Raw genomic sequence first — 9,716 nt, forward strand, 5'->3', positions numbered from 1 at the left:
TTGATCATTCCTTAACAACCTAACAAAAGGGAAATAATAACAATATTTATAATTTGCATGAAACTGCCTGCACTGTGAAGTAAATTTAAGTGGCTGGATTATTTATACAGCAGTGTAGATAGTGTGCAGGAAGGAGCAATGAAGAGAGGAAATAAAATTTTTAACTTTTGAAACCGTTGATAGGAGAAGCTTTTCAATCCTAGGAGGTTTTGACTGATTATCTGCCACAAGAGTTCTTAGTTACTTACACCACATAGTTTTTTTTCCCCCAAGACAATCAGCCTAGCCTGATCCTTTAGGTCTTCAAAGGGTACATCCATTGCCACTGTAACTGAGTCCCTCCATCTTGCAATTGGCCATCTTTTTTTACTGAAAAGCAAAAAACTAAAAACACTTAAAAACGTTTGCTATTTTATTCTCAGAAATTCTAGCTGGTAAAATTAGGATATTCACTCTGCATAAGCTTTTTAATTGTATATAATATATGTGCAACATGATCTGATTATTAATGACCATCAGCCCATTGCCATGGGCAAATCACTGTTTTTAGCTTATTGCCAGGACAAAGGGCTTGGTTGATGTTGTGGGGGGTATTTTTTTTGGGGGGGGGGGGTTAACTATCAATAATCATATTGACTCAGACTCAATAGAGACAAAGCACTGGAAATCTGGGCAGAATTTGGATAGAAAATGTATCTTCACTTCAGTGACCGCGGGGATGGCGATGGGGACCATGTTATTTCTCAAAAGGAAAGCTTTCAAATAAATGAAACTTGAAGATACGTGCAGAAATGTAATATTTAATAATAAAACTATTTCCTGTTTCAACTACTTAACTATCTTACAAGCCCTTTATCTCTTTTTCTAAAGATTCTTTATCTACACTAGATTCTGTCAAGTCCATTTTCACTATATTTTCATCACATTTTATTCTGTGTCTCCAATATAGAGGAAGTCCGCAGTTAAAGGTGGTTACGAGGCTTCAGCAACATTATGCTGTGCTGAGCAAATAGTTATGCCTGGTTTTTCATACAGGTAGTCCTTGAAGTGCGACCACAATTGAGCCCAAATTTCTGTTGTTAAGTGAATTTTGCAGACATTTCTTGCTACAGTTGATAAGTGAATCACTAGTTGTTAATAACATGATTTGGAAATAAATCAGGCTTCTCCATTGACCTTGCTTGTCAGAAGCTCATAAATGGCAATTACATGATCCTAGGACGCTGCAGCCATCATAAATATAAACCATTTGCCCAGTGTCCGAATTTGGTGTGACCATGGTCGTAAGTGCGATGGTCGTAAGTGTAAAAAATGGTCATAAGTCACTTTTTTCAGTGCTGTTGTATTTGAACAGCCATTAAACAAATGGTAAGTTGAGGTCTTCCTGTAAGGGAAGTTGCAATGTCCCAGGTCATGTGATCACCTTTTGTGACCTTTTGACTGTCAATGGGAAGCCAGATTCAATTAACAGTTGTGTTACTAATTTTAACAACGATAAGGGCCCCTCTCTGAGGCAGATAGGCAGTTAAAAAATATGAAGTATAAATAAACAAAATGATAACCTGGACCAGGGGTGTCAAACTGGCAGCCCAGGGGCTGGATGTGTCACGTGCAAGCCACACCCAAACTAGCTCCGCAATGGCAAAAAACGTCATGATAGGCTACGATACGTCATGTGACATGATGGAGTTTAATACCCGTGACTTGGACTATTAAATATGTGTATGGAGATTCTCAAGTCATTCAGGTATGGTTGTCCCAAAGGTGCCATTTTCAGGAGGCAACTGGACTTCCTTGTGTTTCTTTTGAAGAGTCTTCGCTTCTCATCTGAGAAGCTTCCTCAGCTTCTCAGATGAGAAATGAAACATCTTCAAATAAAAACAAAGAAGTTGTCTGTTGTAAAAGCACCTTCGGGACTGAACTACTAAAATGGTTAGTGATAAATGAGAGTCATATGACATACTTTATTATGTCGCTTAGCAAGGGCACAATTACAGTTGTTAAGTGAGGACTAAAAATGCAGCCGACTTCTCTGCTTCTGTCACATTAATGCCTGTACATCTCAGTGGTTGCTCTCTTTGAAGCCATGTCCCTTTCCCCACAGAGTTCAGTTTTTTAAAAAATCTTTTAAAATTTCTGATTTCTATTTCCATTCAGTTTAATTTCCCTTCCTTTTTTTCTCCCAACTTCTTCCCATTTAGCTGCCTCTGAGGGAAATTTTCCCCTCAGGCTGCTTCTGAGGGAAGCCAAAAAGCACCTCTCTCTCCACGGTTTCCTCAGCTACTGCCTCCTTCCTGACTGCCTCTCCTAAATTTAATTATTTAATTTAATTTAAATTTGACTCTTTGCCTCTGTTCATTCAGCCCAGTTGCCGTCAAGGCTGCGGTGACAGAAACCGCCCCCAGCAGCCATCTTGCTTTCCCCTCAGCCTTCCTTCCCTGCCTGCCTGCTTGCCTGTCCAGCGATGTTGTTTGATTGGCCACTGCTGCTACATGATTGGCAGATGCGTTGTCCTGACAACGGAGACAGGCTAAGAGAGAAGGAACGGCAGAAGTTCAGCAGGGGCTTCTTGAGCTGCTCAAGCAACCTGCCCTTCTGCGGCTAGGGTCCAGGGGGCGCTCAGGGCCCTTCCTGAGGACAGGTGGGCCTCTGTCCCTGCCTGGAAGTGATCTGTGAGGGGGACCTTGAACCCAGATGCTCCCAGATGGCCTCTCCTTGTGCTTCCATGTGGGGCAAGGAGACGGGCTTGGGGCTTCAAGGAATGCCAGAAGAGACACCCAGAGTACTATGGGAGGAAGTCCATCTGAACCAAGCCCAAGACAAGCCCCAGGATTACCTGGTGGTGTCCTATGCAGCAAAACAAAACAGACACATTGATCGACAATCAGCCTACCAACCACTCAGAATCCAAATCCACTGCATAGCCAACCAGAGACAGCACTGACCCTCAAGCAACCCACCGAAGTCCCCTCCTCCACCCTCACCAGCAGTTCACCTCCCCATGACCCTGACCTGATGTAACCTCCCCAACACAAGACCCATCACAAGTCTCTGATGACTCACTCCTGACCCATCACAAGACGCATCACAGACCCTCACTCTACACACCCACACCCGAAGCCCTTATAAACAGATGAACATTGACACTGACATCCCCTAGAATTGAAGTCCAAGAGTCATAAAAGAGCCAAGGTTGCCTACCCCTGTGCCTAAGACGTTACCTAGCCTGGTCATGAAATGTTCAGAAACCAACCCACAAGTTTGGAGAATGAACTGCCACCCTCCAACAGAATTTTTCTCGTCTTCTCCCCTCCCTGCAGAGCGGCCAGGCAGATTAAAAATGGCCCCTGCATGTTGGAGAGAGTTCAGTCACGGGATCGTTGGCAAGGCTGTTATGAAGAATAGGGAGAGCTAGTTTAATCTGGGTCAGAATAGATCTGGAAGGGACCTAGGAGGTCTTCTAGTCCAGCCCCCTGCTCAAACAGGAGACTCTCCCAGGGGTGTGAAACTCACCATGTCACGTGACGTCGTGACATATCGTGACTTTTTCCCCCTTGCCATTGCTGGGGTAGGTGTGGCTTCCACGTGATGCATCCTGCCTGTAGGCCGGCACTTCGACACCCCTGCCCTATACCAGGGTTAAGCAGCCTAGGCTCTTTTATGACTCATGGACTTCAACTCCCTGGGAGTTGAAGTCCATGAGTAATAAAAGAGATGAGGTTGCCTGCCCCTGCCCTATACCATTTCAGACAGGTGGCTGTCCAATCTCTTAAAAACCTCCAGCGATGAAGCACCCACAACTTCTCGTGGCAAGCTGTTCCACTGGTTCATTGTTCTCAGTTAGGAAGTTTCTCTTTATTTCCAGGTTGTTTCTCTCCTTGATTAGTTTCCACTCATTGTTTTTTGTCCTGCCCTCTTGTGCTTTGGAAAATAGGTTGGCTCCCCTCTTCTTTGCGGCAGCCCCATAAATATTGGAAGACTGCTATCATGTCACCCTTACTCCTTCTTTTCTCTAGACTAGCCATACCCAAATCCTGCAGCGTTCTTCATGTTTTTGTCTCAGGGCCTTTGAACATTTTAGTTGCTCTTCTTTGCACTTTTTCCAAAGTCTCAACATCTTTTTTATAATGTGGTGACCAAAACTGGATGCAGTACTCCAAGTGTGGTCTTACTAAGGTTTTACAAAGCGGTACCAATATTTCACAACGCTAAGTAAGGCACCAGGCTAGAAAGAGGGAGACACTGAGTTCAATTCCCACCTTAGCCATGAAAGTTTGATGGACTGCTTCTCCAATATTTTGTGTAATGCAGCATTCACATAATGTGTAATGCAGCATTCACTGTGGTGTAAGTCAGGCTTTGGTGTGAGACTCCTACACCCTCACTTACATGAGATGTAAGAATTTATATCCAAGGCTTTGAACAAAGAATTGGGCCAGCTGAACTGAGAACTAGAAGCAGCGGCCTTGGAGATGGGCTGAGTTTCCTCTCCAAAAATAATCAAGGGAAAAGTTTTTGGGGTCAAGTACTGACTCCAGATCTCCAAATATAGACATAACCTTCAACCACATCAGGTCTTGCAGAGAAAGTGTGCTATCAAGTAACCCAAACACAGGAGGTGGTAAAGCTTACCATGGACACAGTGGTGGGATTCAAATATGTGAACAACCAGTTCTTTGTGTGGATGCCGCTTCCGGAAGTCAATTCTGAGGCTGGGCAACAAAACAATTAGCTACCGATTCTGCCAAAGCGGTGCGAACCGGCTGAATCCCACCACTGCACGTAGACTATGGAATAGAAATAAAATCCTCATAGAAGAAAATACTCAAGAGCTGAGCCGTGGGGTCCTTGGCGCTCTCCGAGCTGGGGTGTTTTCCTGCAGACGTTTCATTACCAAACTAGGTAACATGATCCGTGCACTGAGGCTGCTGCCTTATTTGGTAATGAAATGTCTGCATGACCTTACCTATTTAGGCAAGGAGACCTCTGCAGGGAAAACAACCCAGTTCGGAGAGCTCCAAGAAACCCAGGGAAATAAACACTTCTCTTTTTTTTCTCAGCAGAAGAGTTTTCTTTAACTCTTTGTGTGCGAGTCCCGCCATAAGGAAGGAGAGCGGAAAGAAGAAAGGCTTCTCTGGGAGCTTAATCCACTGAAATTCCTTTGCTGACATCTCCAGCCAAACTTTTTTTTCTTCTTTTTCTTTTCTTTTTTTTTTTTGCCCCGTCCTTTGGCCAACAGATTTCACCCGGTTCTCACCAGAAGCATCAGGATCTACCTGTGTGGGGATGTCCCGGTTCTCACCAGAAGCATCAGGATCTACCTGTGTGGGGATGGCTCTTTGGCATCCTCTGAAGATCCACACACCTCGGGGACCCCGAGAGGGCCAGCTATGTGGGAAGGGTCCCTCTCCTTCCTCTCCGCTCCCCAAAGAAAGGCACCCTTGGGGTCTGCTTATTATTCCACCCCCACACACACCTCAGCCTCCCAGCTCGAGAAAAAAGGGCCCCAGCTCTCTCTCTCTCTCTCTCTCTCTCTCTGTGTATATGTGTGTGTGTGTATGTGTGTGTAGGGGAGGAAGGCAGTTGCAGGACCCTTCCGGCTCCCCAGACATCCCCTCGGGCGCTCACTCGCACTTTTCAGGGCGCGCTTCTCTGCAGCAGCTCCCCGGAGCCCCCAGATCACCCAGCGAGGGAGGGAAGGGCTCCCTCAACGCAGCCCCCTCCCCTCCGGGGTCTCCAAGGCGAGCTGAAGGGCCCTCCCCCTCCCCCCGTGGAAAGACGAGGGCTTTCCTCTACAAGGGGGAGGGGATGCTCAGAGGGAGGGTCTACAGGCAGCCCCCCCCTCCCAACCGTGTCTGGATCGTCCCCCTCCTCCTGCTCCTTCTTCCTCCCCCCCCCGCTGTGCCCAATACCAGGGTTAGAGCTAGAGCGCGCCCCCCCCCCAAGGAAGGCAAAATTGCTGGCAAGGACCCCGCCCATACACACACACACACCCCTCCTCAAGCCATCCCAACCTTCCCCCCCCCCGCGCGCACGCATGCTCGTTTCGGAAGAAGGGTGCGGTGGGGGGGGCTCTTTCCTACGTCGTCTCCGCGGGGAACCTGGCTGGGCGGGGAAGCGATGCCAGCGGAGCCCCCCCCTCCCCTCCCCCCCGACTCTTAAACCGAAACCGGCATGAGCGGCTGGAGGGGACGAGGTGGGGGTGGTGCTAGGTGAGATCCCCCCCCCCCAGGAAAGAGTTGTCTGCAAGGCTGCGAAAGAGCGAGGCGGTGCCCGCCGGGGAGACGCAGGATGCGGTCCCGATCCTGCTGAGATGTGCGCTGAACGTGTATTATTTGTGTGTGTGTGTGTGTGTGTGTGTATGTGTATTTGGGGGGCGGGCTGATGGGCGAGACAGGCGCCCCCTTCGCCTTGCTGCAAAGAAACACCCCCCCCCACACACACACACACACACTTTTGTTTTCTGGAAGCAGGGGTAGTGAACCTTGGCTTTTTTTTTATGACTCCGTGGACTTCAACTCCCAGCATTCCTGAGCCATCCATGCTGAGGGGAAAGGGAAATGTTTCCAAGCTGAGCCAGGCCGGCTCAGGAATGCTGGGAGTTGAAGTCCACGGAGTCATACAAGAGCCAAGGTTGCCTGCCCCTGCGCCTAGCTGCAGCAGTCCTGGGTGGGGAAGGGCTGCTCCGGGGAAGCCTCCCCCTCCTTTGCTTGGGGGTCTGGAGACTCCTGGGTGGGTGGGGGGACGCTGGAGTTCCAGTGGAGGCATTTCTGGTCTGGGCATTTGAGGGAGGGGGGGCAAGCAAGAAAGTATTCGGAAGGGGCGCTCAGAGGGGCTGCCCCTTCCTCCCTCCCTTGGAAGGACCCAGAGCTGAGACCCTCTAGAATCAGGGGTCTTCAAACTTGGCCCTTTGATGACTTGTGGACTTCAGCTCCCAGAATTCCTCAGCCAGGCATGCCGACTGAGGGGTTCTGGGAGTTGAAGTCCACAAGTCATCAAAGGGGCAGGTTTTGAAGACCCCTGCTCTAGAATCTAGATGGATGCCCCTGCCCGGGATTCTAGGCTTAACGCGGGGTGAGGGGGGCAATGAGGAAGGAGGCCTGAATAAGCCTTTTGTTGAGGAGGGGGCAACGTGGGGGGAGGGCCCTCCAGGCAGAATAAGCAGAGTTGGAAGGGACCTTGGAGGTCCGACCCCCTGCTCAGGTTGGAAACCCTAAGATAAAGGTAAAGGTTCCCCCGCACATGCGTGCTAGTCGTTTCCAACTCTAGGGGCCGGTGCTCATCTCCATTTCAAAGCCGAAGAGCCAGCGTTTGTCCGAGGACGTCTTCCGTGGTCATGTGGCTGGCATGACTAGACGCCAAAGGCGCACAGAACGCTGTTACCTTCCCACCATAGTGGTCCCTATTTTTCTACTTGCATTTTTACGTGCTTTCGAACTGCTAGGTTGGCAGAAGCTGGGACGAGTAACAGGCACTCACTCTACTACGCGGCACTCGGGATTCGACCCGCCAAACTGCTGACCTTCTGATCAACAAGCTCAGCATCCTAACCCACTGAGCCGCTGCGTCCCTGGAAACCCTAACCTATACCATTTCAGACAATTGGTTGTCCAGTCTTTTCTTAAAAGCCTCCAATGCTGGAGCAGTCACAGCAGGTTGTTCCACTGATTGATTGTTCTAATTGTCAGGAAGTTTCTCCTTAGTACTAGGTTGCTTCTCTCCTTGGTCAGTTTCCATCCCTTGCTTCTTGTCCTGCCTTTGGGGGCTTTGGAGAATAGGTTGAAATGCTAAATTTCCTAACCTGGCCCTTCCATCTAATCAGAATCAGGGACCTTGGAGGTCTTCTAATCGCTTGTATGAGATGGTATATAGGTTCTCCTGTTTGAGCAGGGGGCTGGACTAGAAGGCCTCCAAGGTCCCTTCCAAATTCTATTCTATTCTATTCTATTCTATTCTATTCTATTCTATTCTATTCTATTCTATTCTATTCTATTCTATTCTTCTATTCTATTCTATTCCTACTTCTATTCTATCCTACCCTAATTCTATTCTATTATACTCTAATTCTATTCTATTCCACTTTAATTCTATTTTATTCTATAATTCTAGCCTACCCTACTCTAATTATGTTCTAATTCTAATCTAGTCCAGCCCCCTGCTCAAGCAGGCAACCCTATACCATTTCAGACCAGTGGCTGTCCAGTCTAGTTCTGGGTTTCTCAACCTTGAGGGGTCCTTGGTGCTCTCTGAGCTTGTATGTTTTCTTGCAGATGTTTCATTCCCCAAACTAGTACCATCATCATTTGCACTGATGAAGCTACCTAGTTCGAGTAATAAAGCATCTGCCATCTGGCCAGGGCCCCTGGGCGGGTAACTGATGTAACCTCCCCATCACAAGCCTCTCACTGATGACTCACACCTGACCCATCACAAGACCCTCATTGACACACCCACACCTGAAGGCCTTTGTAAACAGAACACTATCAACAACATCCCCTAAACTCCACTGAAGACATTAGCTAGTGTCAGGACCCACTTCAACTCCACATCTTAAGTAAGCAGAACTCTTGGAAACAATTTCTTCCAATTGGAGCTTTTATTAAGAGTAGTTGATAGCAGGCATAATAAGCAGGATCTGAGATTTCCCTGCAGCTCAGCAGATTATATTATCCCCAAGCAAGACCCAACCCCATAGATCGACCGCGCGATATGGGATGGCCAATCCCCAAGTGTTGAAACGGGGAGATAACATCTGCCCGTCTCTAGCTCATGCAGGTCTCCAGCTCATGCAGCGAGGGTCAGTAGACATAAACCAGGCACCGAGGTTACATTCCTTATTTCCTCCTTTGTTCTGACAGTTTAAAAGATAAGAGTTCAGAGAGATAACACAGGAAACAAATTGTTACATTTCAGCAGGCAGGTCTATACAGAAGTAAAGGATTACATTGTAGCAAATAGAGGAAGTGAAAGTAATAACCCTGCAGGCCCCTTCCCCTCGGGAGTATGGCAGAACCCAAGGAAAGATCAGAGAGGATAGATAAAAATGAAATGAAATAGGAATGGGTTCTAACACCTAGCCAGGTAACTAACCATGCGGAAACCAACCCACAACCCACAAGCTCGGCAAACGAATCAACCCTCACACATGTAACTCTTTGTCCTCCTTCAATTTTCTCACAAGGTGGGTTGAATTGAGGGGGATTCACCCAAAGTTGTCCAGCTGGCTTTTGTGCCTAAGGCAGGACTAGAACCCAGAGTCTTCATGTTCGTTGTGTAGATAAGATGCGTAAATGATAAATATTTCTATGATTTCTCTCCTCCCTAGGTCCCTTAATATGTTCCCAGGCTTCTCCTATCCTAAAGCATCGCCAAGGTCTTACTTTGTGCAAATGGCCAGAGAACCCCCGACACGGCTGAACTGCCGTATGATGGAATCTTCTGGAGTTCCTTGGAATGTTTCACTTTCCAATTACTTCTCTTTGTATGGTTCTTTCAATGTCCATGGAGATTCTCAATGATCCAGGTCATGGTTGAGGTGAGGTGTTACCCCCCTGTAGATAGGGCTCGCAACTTGGGTGTCCTCCTGGACTCACAGCTCAGTTTGGAAGACCATGTAGGAGCTGTGACCAGGGGGGCTTTTGCCCAGGTTCGCCTGGTGCGCCAGTTGCGACCCTATCTGGACCGGGATGCCCTGCGTACAGTCACTCATGTGCTCG

The sequence above is a fragment of the Vipera ursinii genome (genome assembly GCF_947247035.1).
Source record: "Vipera ursinii genome assembly, chromosome: 2".
NCBI classification, from domain to species: domain Eukaryota; kingdom Metazoa; phylum Chordata; class Lepidosauria; order Squamata; family Viperidae; genus Vipera; species Vipera ursinii.